Consider the following 13,952-nt stretch of genomic DNA (forward strand, 5'->3'; position numbering starts at 1 on the left):
CTATTGTAATATAAGATAATGAAATCCCAAGCTGTAAAAGTGATACTCAGAACTTAAAGGTGCACATGGGCAGTTTATTTAACTAATAAATATGGAATTCTCAAGACAGACCATTTAATTTTATTATTCATGAAATGTTTTTTCACTGTGTGGCACATATGGAAGCAGGGTACTGACTCAGTGATCCAGGCAGTCCTTTTCTATACTCATGTATAATCTTTTCTCATTTCCCTGAGCACTATCAAAGTTTCTTATTCCTGCTCCTCTCCTCTCCTCTCCTCTCCTCTCCTCTCCTCTCCTCTCCTCTCCTCTCCTCTCCTCTCCTCTCCTCTCCTCTCCTCTCCTCTCCTCTCCTCTCCTCTCCTCCCTTTGTCCTCTGGGATGGCTCAATAACAAACAGAAACTGAGATATTATTGCTATTAAAAAGCTTCGAGGAGTAAGGAAGTTAGTTCTTTTTGTACGAAGGCAGAGTTTTTTAAAAACAGTGTTTACTCATAGAAGTGGATTACTGGAAATGAGAGACAGGTAATCGTTTCTCTCAGTGGTAAACATGAATTACTACTTTGTTTCCAAAGGAGTTTCACACAGTCTCTAAAATCTGAATGGCATGTAAGGTGAAATGCAAGATTGAAAAGATAGAAAAGGTCTTTGTTGATTTTAAGCTTAGTTGAGAAGAAAAAGAGACAACAGAGCCATGGGTTGACATCAGACATGCATGATGCAGGAATATTAGTCATGTAAACAAGGCAACCTGAAAGGATTAATAAGATAAATTATACCCTAGTTATCACCATCTGAAAATCTGAAAGAAAATACTCTATTTAAACATCAAATCACACGTTCCACAAACAAAGGATAAAAGCTAACAATCTAGATAATAAACCATATTCTTATAGGTATGCTACTGGTTAAAAAGGAATGCAGTCCATGTTCCAGGTTTTCCAGTAGCAATCATTTGCCTGTTTGCCTATTTGTGGACATTTCTCTTTAATTGAGATATAATTATTTTCCTTGCACTAACAAACAGTTTGGGCCAGAATTTTCAGGTATATAACCTCCAAATAAGCAATTTTTCCTAGTCACAAGACTTGTTCTCCCGACCCTTCACCAGCTCCATTGCCCTTTCATAGACGTGCTCCATGCCCTCAATCAATGTCTCTTATCATGACGGAACCAGGACTGAGCACAGGACTCAAGGTGTGCCTCACCAGTGCCACATACAGGGGGATGAACCCTTACCTAGTCCTGATGGTCACACTATGCTGGATGCTAGCTAGGAGCCTCGTATCTTTGGCCTCAGTCCATACATCTATTCTGGCCTAGAGCTTTTCTTTCTCCAGCAGATCAACACACTCTGCCTGACTTGGAGTCATCTGCAAACTGAATGAGAGGCCACTTCATCACCTTGGTCAGTAGTTGCACTCTGACAGATCTAGCATGAGAAACCAAGGCTGTTTTTCTGCCAGCTCTGTGCCTGAGTATATACTGCTCCTGAATATTCTCCAGCACTCTGAGAAATGCATGGATTATTTTTTATTTAGATGAAGGACCTGACATTTTCCTGTTGTATTTCTACTTTTTGAGACCTGCCTACACAGTCTCGAGTTTCTTTTTAGAACTTATCTGCCCTCTCTGTATAAACCCTTCTAAGTCTCCCTAAGAGATGTTTCCACCTAATAGGCAAGGCCTACAGGCACATGGCTCACCTTGCCTATTCTGCTGCCAGCTATCTGTGGATTTTGGGAATGCTTTTAATTTTTATAAGGCCATATTTTTATGACCTTCTTTCTTGACAGCTGCTGCTTTGAAATTTTCAGAGATCTGTCCCCCAGGGGTCTGGAATTGGGAGGCATGCTTGTGAACAAAGTGAAGAACTGGGCACTTGGCTTTGTTGGATGGCCCTGGCCCATTGATCTAGCCTGTGCAGATCCTCTGCACAGCCTTCTGACCCTCTGGCAGACCACACTCTCCTCCCATTTGGTGTCATCTGCACACTGACTGAGGGTGCCCTTGATCCCCTTGTTCAGATCATCAATAAAGATATTAAACAGAATTGGCTTCAACACTGAGCCCTGGGGAGCCCCACTAGTGACTGGCTGTCAGCTAGATGTAACTCCATTCACAACACTCTGGGCCCAGTGTGGGCCATCCAGTTGGTTTTTATCCAGCAAAGGGTGCACTCATCCAAGACATGGGCTGCCTGTTCTCCAGGAGAATACTGTGGGTCACAGAACAGAAGGCTTTACTGAAGTCCAGGTAGACCACAGCCACAGCCTTTCCCTCATTTACTAGGCAGGAATATGGTGTGCTACAAAAGAAGCATGGTGTGCTTTCTCAGAAATACCTTACTTGTTCTTTTGTTGCTTTTTAATACTTCCTTCCTCTCATAATAGAAGAAAATAAAAAAGAGAGAGAGACCTTTTTTTTTTCAAGTTTACAGCATGTGAATCTTTTCAACTGGAAACTTTGAACAATGGCATAAAAATCTTCAAGAATGTATGGAAGACATAGAAGTAGACTGTGTTTCCAATCACAGTATTTATTTCCAGAAGATTTAGCCCATGAAATGCTGTAGATCTTTCAAAAGTTAATGTCCTTCTTGGGCTACTGCATAGCAGACATTGCAACTTTTCTGTGCTACTAAGTCATTCCCAGGTATTTCCTGATATCAATGTGCATCAATGGTTCTCACATGCAATGATAACTCAAGGGAATATAACAATTTCAGAGAAGTTAACCAGACCACTTTAATATTAAAAAACATTGTCCTTTAGGAAAAGAGAAATTTTTAAAACAATTTTTCATTTGTAAGTGCTTTCAACTTCATAATGTGCATATCTGCTGGTAGGTATCATGGGGGCAGGTTATAAAAAAGTAATGACATTACAAAGACACAGACCTTCAATGTCTCTTTCCAATTTGGATGAACTTGCCCTTCTTTGACAAGCTTCTGTGTTGTGTTCTGGTGGGGTTTTATGTTTGTTTTTGGTTTGATTGGTTGGTTGAGGTTTTGTTCGGTTTTTTGTTTGTGTTTTTTTTCTTTTTTTAATAAAGACAATGAAAGTAGTTGGCTTCTGAAAGACCAGGAAGTAAATTAAGGTAGCAGCAATAATATAGCAGGAAACACAATCAAGATTGTTGAATACTGAAAGCTGTGACCATTTGTTGACCAATCTACTAGTTCCAGTCAAGACTACTGTAAAAAGTCTGAGTCCTAAGGAAATATCATATGTGATTGACAGAGGGTATTTTTTTTGCCCACCAAAAAGAATCAGACTTTCTTGGGAGCAGACTAGGTCTTTGCTTTTCCTCAGTATACTACATTTCAGACATTAGAAGTTAGATGAAGAAGGACACCTGGTAGAGGTTCAAAAGAGTGTCTGTGGTAGATACTGTCAAAATGAAAGAAAATTTAGTCTGACTTCTACCACATAACAGCAACTCACTTGGTTTTTTTCTTATTTAAGAAAGGCTTATAAATTCTCACTAAGATACATCACAGGTCTAAGAAAACTGAGTTAAGATTTATAAAATGGCTAATATGAAAAAAAATCACAGAAATTACTTTTGTAAATAATGTAGGACCTGAACTACAGCATGAAGAGAAGTACATTAAATGAGTTTTATTATTTCAAACATACATATAAAAATGTAGAAATGTCTGACTTTCTGCCTATGAGAAGGCTGAACATACATTTGATTTAAAATGTAAGTTGATTGATTTTTTCATACTTTCCACAGTTTTTATCACTTAAGTATAGATGAAACAGAGCTTTTTATTATTACATAAACCAAACCACACAATCTGTATAGAAATGTCTGACTTCCAGCAAAAGGTTGTTTTAAAGTTGTTTTTGGCCAAAGGTTAGGAGAAATTCTACCAGAAAGAAGACATGCCTTATGACCACATATTATCAATGTAGCATGTGGTGGCTAGCACAAAATCCATCTGTCTGTGGATGTAGCTCCTTCCCTTTAGAGTTACTGCAGCTCTATTAGATTTAGATGTTTAAGAACACTAAGCTGTGATTTATGTTGCTTGGAGTTCTTTCTTCCCATATTGGCTTAGTTGCTAAGTCTTTGGGTACTCTAGATGCCTCTTACAATTTTTTCAGTTGCACCTCTTTTCTGTCATGAATTTTTAACTAAAACCTTAAGATTTGACAAAAAAAAAAAAACAAAACCAAAACGAAAAGTATCTTTGTGGTTACATCTGACTACACACCCCAATTTTTTCATGAAGATGAAATTGGGGCAGTACAGAGGAACCTGCACAGAACTGTTCCATGTCAAAAGCACTGTTATGCAGTTACCAGGTGAAAGTATCTGATAATAGCATCCCCCCTGACACAAAGAGAAGGGAACTACTTGCAGTGCTCCTTTACAAGGAATGTCAACACCACTCTCTTCTGAATGAGTACGCTTCTCCTCTTGGTGTACCTGTTTCCTATCCCTATATTTTGTGGAAAGCGAAGACAGTGTTCCCAATGGCTGGTGTTGGTCCTCTCTCACGTTGGCACTTTATCTCGTTGTGTTAGTGCCATTTCAGCAGTTTGCATTGATCAATAAAGTATGGTTACTATTCCTGTATTTCAGCACTTGTAAATGCCAAATAAAAAATTTGACTACATGAAAAATTCAATGTTTTGACAGTTGCTTTTTTCCAGTGGAGGTCTGAGTGCGCTCTTTGAAAGTTATATTAATATATCATTAGCACCCAATTATATTTCTTCAGTTCTTCAAGGTTGTTTTGTGGTTATTACAGCAAGTTCCCCATTGCAATGGGTTGGACTACTTCACCCTTACTCCAGAAATGAAGTCAGTGTACTGCAAAACTACAAGAAATTACAGAATATTTTTTCCTTGCAGAAGTGCTTCAGGGACCAGTTTCCATCAAAATTACCAGCACATGGTTGATAACAAGCTCTAAATGAGATAGCATGGACACTGGAAGTGACCTAGCTGTGACCACTAATTGAAGAGCAGGTTTATGTATCTTTACTGTATTTTGGCATGCTTCCAGTCCCATCTTAAATCTTTTCCACAACCAATATGTGGGCATAGACCCACATATTTTGGAGAAGAATCTTAAATTGTGGAGAATAGTTTGGTCAAATGAATATTTGTTTCTGCCCCTTAAAAGCACATCTTTGGTGACATGAAAAAAAATATAAATATGTCCCTACAAAGATCACACAACAATCAGGTAATTGAAGCTAAAACCTAGGCAATTAGCAAACTGCTCCAAAGCAATTATTTAAAAGTACTCAGGGTTTTTTTAGCCAAAATTTTTATTGCATTCTAGTTAAAAGAGATACAGCCCTAGAATAAAATTCTATGAGGTTCCTTTTAGGGAAAAAAAAAAAAAAAAAGCAAAAGGGATAAACCCCAACCTTCTTATTGTAACTGCTTCCCTCTGATAACCTTCAACACCTGTGGAATCCTGATACTTAATTTACAACCTACAAGCTTATTTTTGAACTAAAAGGAGAGGTCTTTTAGCAGGAAGCTGTAGCTGGATCTTTAAGTTGTTACTAAACTGGAAAGAATCACTGGACACATAACCAGCCATATCCTCAGCGACAGAACCCCCCACCATGTCCTTCAGATACCCATGGTTAAAAGGTTGGGTTTACAAATAGCAGAGAAACGTCTGAGCCCAATCTACTTGCAACAAAATAACAACTCCACTTGACTAAACCCTTTTTCTTGAAATACTTCTAACACATGAATATTCAGCTGATTTATGTAAAAGATTAGTTTAAAGTGGCAACAAAACAACAGACACTTTGATCTAGACTGATTAAAACAAAATTTTGAATTTGAATATTTTTAATATAACAAAAAATGTTATTTGACTAATTTATTCTTTGCTTTACGGAAACATTCTGACTTCCCTTTAAAGTAAATGGGATAGACATCAAGCCAGACTTTTATTTTTTCCAGTCTGGAATTACAAGACTGGATGAAACAGGGTTTCATATTTGTGGTTGTTTTTACCCTGAAACCTGAGGGTGTTACTTGGTATGTTAAAAAAAGAAGCCAACCAGTGATTATTTTGTGGGACCAAACCAACATCACTATACACGCAAAGTGGTGTAGGAATGTCTGAATTTATTGGCTACAATGTTCTTTCATAAAACCTGAGGACTACATCACAGCGGAAGTTTTTGGATTCCCCTAGTAAACCACTGACTCTTTCATTTTGCTGTATATCAGCTGAAGAGCAAGATGTAATTTCTGAATGTGTCCTTACAGGATTTTCTGCATCCTTGAATGACACATCTTTTCCCCCCTCACCAGTAAGTAGGCAGCAGGGATAATTCAAATGGGAAAAGAGAGAATGGTGTGTGGAAAAGAATATAATATATTCTAAAAACAGTAATGGAGAGCTTTATTTTTATTTAATTAAAACATAAAATACAGACATATCACAATTCTATATGAGCACCAACACTCTTCAAAAATCTTAGTCTGGTATATACAAAATCTTCACGGTACAAAAATATTTGTCTGGTACTGAATACAGCTTTTTTCTTGGTGACCAGACCCAGTGTGAGCCCCATGTAAGATTTCTACATGGTCTCACAGTTTGTCCTTTGTACCTAGACAAAGGGACAATTTATTCTTTAGTCTCCTTTAACCAGACTCAAGGATGAAGGTAAGTTCACAGCTTGTTTGCTTCCTACCTATAAAAGTAAAACATCATGTCAGCCTCTCATCTAATAAGCTAAAGGACAAAGTATATATATTGACTAGAACATCCTTTTCACCAAAATATTACCAAAATATTTTTGCCATTTCTTTTATTCTGCATAAATTAATCACAAATCCAAGTGTCTTTGCATCTCCATACTCATTAAGCATCTTTTGATTTTTGATGTATTTGTTTGTGAGAATACAAGTGAGTATACAAACTTGTGTAAACAAAGGAAGAGAAAAGGTGGAACAACAGAGTCTCATATTTAAAAACATGGGTGTCAAAACCCATCTGACTGAATCATATAGCCCCAGAAATGGACAGAGTGACTTGTAAGAAAAAAATCCACAAAATGTCTAAAACACAACTTTGAATTGGTTAATATGGTGTCACTTTTACCACTGATTTTGCATTTAATAAAATCAAATTGTTTAATAAAAAGAAGCAATATATGTTGCCTTATTTTTGTATAAAACTTTGGAAAAAAAAAGAAACAGGAACTCAATCTGCAAGAATATTCCACCATTTCCTTATGTTAAGGTCTTTTGGACTCTTAATTACAGAACTATCTCCAGGAGCTTTTTTCCTCTCAAGGTATCCACAGATATACATTTGATTTAATTTTAATTATTGTCCATGTATTTATTTTGTAGTAAAAGCTACATTAATATGTCTGTTTTCCCAGATACACACATTTTCAAACAGATGATCTAAATGAAGGTGATATGCCTTCCAGCAGGCTGTTTGCATTTATCGATGTCATGCCAATACTTTCAATGCATTTTAACACTATTTTTCAGGTGCCAATTCAGTTTGCCATTTATACTAAGGAACAGAAGATCTAAAATGCTGAAAACAGAAGACAACAACATTTCCTAGCATCTGATGTTCTTAAAAGGAATGTTTTAACCAGAATGTTAACATGCATTTTGAATAATCATTTGGAATGGGAAAAGAAAGGGAAAAAAAAAAAAAAAGAGGTTACTTTGGTTTGACTTCATGGCATAAACTGAAAGTTTAACACCTCCGGATCTGGATCAGGTTTTCTTCCCAACCCTTCAGGTTCACTGAATGCCCTCCCTGGGCATTAAACAGATCAGTATTTCTTATCTCATGTACATGTCTATGTCTACATGGATGTAATTACATGTGTATATATATATATATAAACATAAACAACTTTCTTATTTACTGAAGAACAGTAAATTGCTTTCTCAAAACAATCAAGAAACAAAATTATACCCTGTATCATATAATATTTTATGTCTTAGCCATAATTTTATATATATGACACTTAGTGCCCTAAACAGTACCTGTGAGTTGAGCTTCTTGCTCAGCTAATGCAAGATAAAGCTGGGAATAGTATTTAAACATTTTTCTATTATTTCATATATTCAGGATATTTATAAAATATACTTTTCCAGAAAATTTGGGAAAGCATCAATATTCACTTTTTCATTCAAGTGATATATCTTATTCTTATGTGGGAAACTAATTGTCACATACTAGATGGAAGATGGAGTTCAATCAGAGGCTCAAGGTAGTACATTCTGCATTCTATAAAGGAAAAATCTTCCTGGATTGGGCCAGATGCTAGTAGCCCAGTTTCCTGTAATAATCTCTCACTCAGTGAGAAAATATCTAACTAGGCCCAAGACATCATGAAATGGTTTCTCAAATGTTTTCAATGGAAAAAAACCAAAGAAAATATCTAAAGCAGCATCTCAATTAAACTCTATTTTCTACTCTCTCATGCTTTTCAAATACTTACTAGGCCAATAAATGTTTTCTTCATTTTTACTGGAGATTTACTGTAGATATCTTGCAATGATATAAAAAAGTTCAGGGCATTATCAATATAATCAACTCATTGATTTGAAGATTTCTATTTTAAAGTTCTGTTACATTCCTATTAGAAAGCTCTGTTAAATAAAAAATCCAAATAAATGATTGAGAAACCAAACCAAACCAAACCAAACCAAACAAAAAACCCCATACCACCCCCCCAAAATTCCTCCAAACACAACAAACCAAAACCCCCCCAAAAAACCCAAAAACCCCCATCCAAGCAAAAGCAAGTGACAGAAGGATACCTTGAGAAAGAATTTGTTCTTTGTGAACTCAAGAGCTGCTTATAAATATTTTTAGTACTGTATTCCAGATAAACCATATTCTAGTACTTCTTTGTGCAAGTAAGTAAACTAATCCCAGATGTTCTTCATAGACAAAAGAAGAAGATCTTAATGCAGAGCAGCAAAATTATGAAAGACCTTGAGATAAGAAAGAGTGGACAAAGAGAGACAAGTACTCCCCATGGTAAAATTCTGCACCCAGCAATATTTCTGCAATTGCCCAGGTTCCTTGAAAAGAAAGCTGTGCTGGACAATTACATCAACATAGGTAATTCTGGACAGTTGCTTTTTTCTCTGAGAGAAAGGAAAATTCTCAATATATCTTAGAGCATTCAATGTATTTTACTAAACATGTCAGGCACCTAGGATGAAATCCTACCTCGTCTGAAATGAATGGGACCTGTTAAATGCATAGAGCCCTACAGTTAGGCCTGTACCTCATTCATTGAAAGTCTTTCATGCTTTATGACTCAGGGGATGGGGACACACATCAGCTTGACTTATGCTATTAAACAAGGTAGGATAATGTGTGAGGCAGAGGTTAGGGCTAGGGTTAGGGTTAGGTTTAAGGTGATGAGGTTTATTGCTGGCTGCCCACATTCAAGGGAAATCATTAGAAGACAACCATCCCGGTGCAATATTCCATAAATGACCTGTTGCACTCCTAGGACCTTCTGTGAAATGTCCGACACCCTGGGATAGAAGTAAATTGGGACAGAAGTAAACATACTTCTCTCTAGCCCCTATTGTTTTCAAACACAGGGGCAAAATACACCAGACTTTGTTGAGCAATTTGCTTGTGGGGAATTTCACTCAACTGAGAATTCAGAAGTTGTCTTGCGGTTTGGCTGACTAGTTCAAAGAGAAACAACCAATACTCAAAACTTATTTAAAGACATGTGGGACCTTGTCTGCACCATCTGACCAGTTCAGCAGGAGTCCTATGTGAACCACTTAAAGAAAAATCCTTTAGAACACAGTCTCTTCATTTCCCATTACATCTCAGACTAAGACTGACCAAAGTTCAGCAATCTGTGATGTTTTTTCCTCCCTACATTTATTTGCTTTCTTTTGAAAGAGGAGAGGAGAGGAGAGGAGAGGAGAGGAGAGGAGAGGAGAGGAGAGGAGAGGAGAGGAGAGGAGAGGAGAGGAGAGGAGAGGAGAGGAGAGGAGAGGAGAGGAGAGGAGAGGAGAGATTTCACTTGCAGATGTAAAAAGAATTGATAAAAGTTCTCCTGTATTGTCCCACCTTCAGAGGACTATTAATATATCAAGTGAAACACCTTATTCAAAACCAAAATATGGGCAATATAAAAATACTTACTTCAGTGTATAATAATGCTAAATGCTTCATGGGCGCCTCTATTCCTGTATCCCTTGTGCTGCTTACTCTCTGCTTTTCGGGGTTTACATGGGTGAGATTTGCAAACTATTTTATTGCAAAACTAATGAAGATATAATGGTTTCACTTATGAGACAGTCTGTTCCCAAAGTAGAATCTCCTGCCAGTTTTAGGGCATAGACATTCTCCTGAGTTATGCTCTATGGTCATGTTGCATTGAGATTTTCTTCGTCATGGATGCTTCTTAACTTGGACAGCTGAGCACCTGAGCATGCATAAGCACATTAACAGACAGTAAAACTACAGCAGAAAATGTGAGAGGCTGGGTAGAAAATGTCTTACTACCAACTATTGAATTTATAATAGTAAATTATGAATATATGCATACTTTTCATTGCTTTTGAACTCAGGCAGATAGATGGAAAATCCTTCTTTTTCAAAAGACACACACACAAACCCATCCAAACAAACAAACAAACAAACAAAAAGACCAACAGAGACCCAAAACAATGAAACACAACCCCTCCTTGCCTCCACCATTCCCTCCACACCCAAGCAATGTTCAACACCTCACCTATACTGTACTCATTGCTCTCTTGTTTTCAAAAGCTATCCTGTCAGTGACTTTGGCTGCTCTCTCCTCAACAAGCAGTATTAACTCTTCATCATGCTTTCTTACTGATAAATATTCATATATTTGCACTGCTAATCATGATTATTCTATTGTCTGTGTAATCATGATGTGGTTTTCTGCAACAGAAGGTGTATCAATATTTTAGAGGCAGTAATATGTAAGTGGAATTGAATGGGATATGTCTATTTTTCCTTACCTTCATACGAACTTCTTATTGGGTGATGCCAATGATTATGAGCATACCAGAGTATCAGAACAGATGGATAGTTGCAACACATGCCTTTTTGATTGGATACTTCATGTAGACATTCACTTGATAACTGACTAGATGATACATATTAGTGACAATTCTATGTGTATGTCAAATGGTGGAATTTATCATTTTGCATTTTGGAAAATGGATATACTCTATTAATAATCACAGTTGTCATTACATGTTAGCCCCTCAGGATATAAACTGAGACTCCTGCACTGAAGGTAGTGGAAGGACAGTGTAAGTAGAAAAACAGAGAGGTGGATAGTGCTGGATGACTCAGACAGTTAATTATTCCCTTTTCTACTGTGAGCAACTGTTACTGTTTACAATTTTGCCTGAAGTTCAATGGCGTTTTACTAAGGAAATTTCCATATTTGTTAAGAACTGCATCACACTGGTACTGATATGTTCCCTCCTGATTTAATTCCTCTCCACAGTTCTCCTCCCTATCACTACCATCACAACACTTGTGCAGCAAGGATACTTCTTTCACATAATTTCTCCACTTTTCATTGAGTCCTAAAAAATACTTTTGTTAATTCCATTCCAACAAGAATATGGGAGCCCAGAGCTTTTGAGGGGTGGGAGATGTTGGAAACAGACTTAATGTCTTTTTGCCACCAGTACTGGAAGAGCATTTCCACAGATGTTGCAACTGTAGCACGCCAGCCAATTACAGCATCTGCATTATGAAGAGACAGCAGGACAGGACAGTCTGCTCTCATCTAGACTCTACCAGACTGAAATCTGAGGTCTGGACTAGAAGCTTGGTATAAGGGCAGCTCATACAGCATTTATAACCTCAGTAGGCAAGAACCTCTTCTGAAGGACTGAGAGGCAGAGGTATAATAGGAAACAGCTGCCAAACTCTAGCCAACTTTCAGCTGAATCTGCTTCCTATTGGCTGACAGAGACCCATGATTCCACACAATATTTCTGTACTACATCTGTTCTTTAAAGATTCCTAAAGGCTGTTGTTTTTATAGGTAGAGAACAGATACTAGGGTAGTATTAGGTAGGAGGATAGTACCTTCATATACCTTAGCAGTGGCAAGCTAGTTGCTGTTCCTAATCCTGAAATGCCAGTGCACTTGGAGCAATCTCCCCCTCTCAGACAATCCCTTTCTTTGTACAATGAAAGTTCCATCAGCCATTTCCACAAATGTTTTGAAAGCATCATTTCCACAAGACCATTTGCCTCAACGCTATTTCCCCTGTGGTTTTAAGTCTAAGAGTCTTTGGTGATCTGTAGACTTTTACTAATGTTATTGACAGCTTAGGGGGAAAAACCTCCTATTAATCCTGTCAAAAGACTATGTATTTGGAACCAAAACAGGATGAAAAAGTTTTCATATTTTGCCAGGCAAGGAAAAATAGTATACCACAACTAGTCCACTGTAGTGCAATGATTAACTGTACTTCTGTGGCAACCTTCCCTTTTAGGTAGCTCCTGAAAAGGGTGATAAAACTTCCACACTTGCATGGCGGCATTGGTAAAAACACATGTGTTTTGCATATGTATGTCACACCCAACCTACTATTCTGTATGCATGGCCCTGATCTGGTAAAGTCTGACACAAAGACATCTTTATTCAAGCAAGTATTGTCATGGAGTTCAAAGGGACTACTTCCAGGAGTAAAACGTTGTCCGTGTGTGTGATGACAGGATCAGAGAGCTGGTATGATCATGCATTCTCATTTACTGTACAAAATAGACACAACTTGCTCCTTTAGTTGTCACCTCCTGCAATGAAGGCCCCATTCTGCTATGGACTGAAGTGTGGTACACTGGCAAGTGGTCTTTATTAGAAAGGTCATTGACACTGTCAAGCAGCCTTTGAAAGGTGACATTGCACCTAGAAGGTTATCAAGCCAGAGTCATGAAGTCTACAACAATTTCTCTGTCAATATTGTAAACAGGTAATACATCTGACCTCTTTTCATACTTAACAAAACACAGATGATTAAAGTTCTTCTGCTCCTCTTTCACCATTCTGTCATCCATGTATACACTTTCCCCAAGCTTTGTCTTGAAGTACCCTGCAGAAGTAGTGAAGTTGAGAAAGAGCTACTTTAATTATAAGTACCACAGTAATGAATTCAAGTGCACTCATTTATCATAAAGGGCTTCCCCATCTGTCTCTAAAGTATGCTCAAAAATGCTGTGTATTTGATAACATGAATGTTGAGAATTTAACACATTTTAGTTTTAAACACTCCATTTTGGCTAGCTTTTTGTAAGATTGTACAACTGACTTTTGACTAAAGGAGCAGATTGGGGGTGGAGGGGGGAGCGTGTGGGGGGGCGAGTGCGTGTGTGTGCATGTGTGTGTGTGTGTGCATGTGCGCGCGCGTGTGTGCGTGTGTGTGTGTGTGGTCTCTTCCTAATTTATTTGCACTTCAACCCACTGGGATCAAGCTGCAATCCCTGTAGGCAAAAGAAGATTAGGGAAAGCGACTGACTGTTTTTTCCCAGACACAGAAGGGAAAGCGACTTCTCAAGTACCGCAAGTTTTTCTGGCCACTGTACAAATTGTTCCTTAGTATGGAGAGTTTCCAAAAGACCTAATTAGCAACTCGCTACAAACATTTCTTTGCATTAGCTAATGATCCGGCTACACTTGTAAGCAAACAGTACCAACATATCTAATCAATGCAGAAAACCAACAGAATGCCTATTAAACATCTGGATGCAATTTTCTAGTTAGACTTAGAACAAAATGAAAACATATGCAGGTTTCTTTGATCTATGCCTCAACAAAGAAACTGTCGATAAAAAAAACACACTGGCCAGTCAATGTGTCATTTTCATAAAGCCCGGTCATTTCTTTTCAAATGTTCCCAGTTTAATTTTTTTGGTTTCCTGCAATCTCTAATTTTACCATAT

The sequence above is a fragment of the Agelaius tricolor genome, unplaced genomic scaffold (genome assembly GCF_023055355.1).
Source record: "Agelaius tricolor isolate 1412-34295 unplaced genomic scaffold, bAgeTri1.0.p SCAF_4, whole genome shotgun sequence".
Lineage (NCBI taxonomy): Eukaryota > Metazoa > Chordata > Aves > Passeriformes > Icteridae > Agelaius > Agelaius tricolor.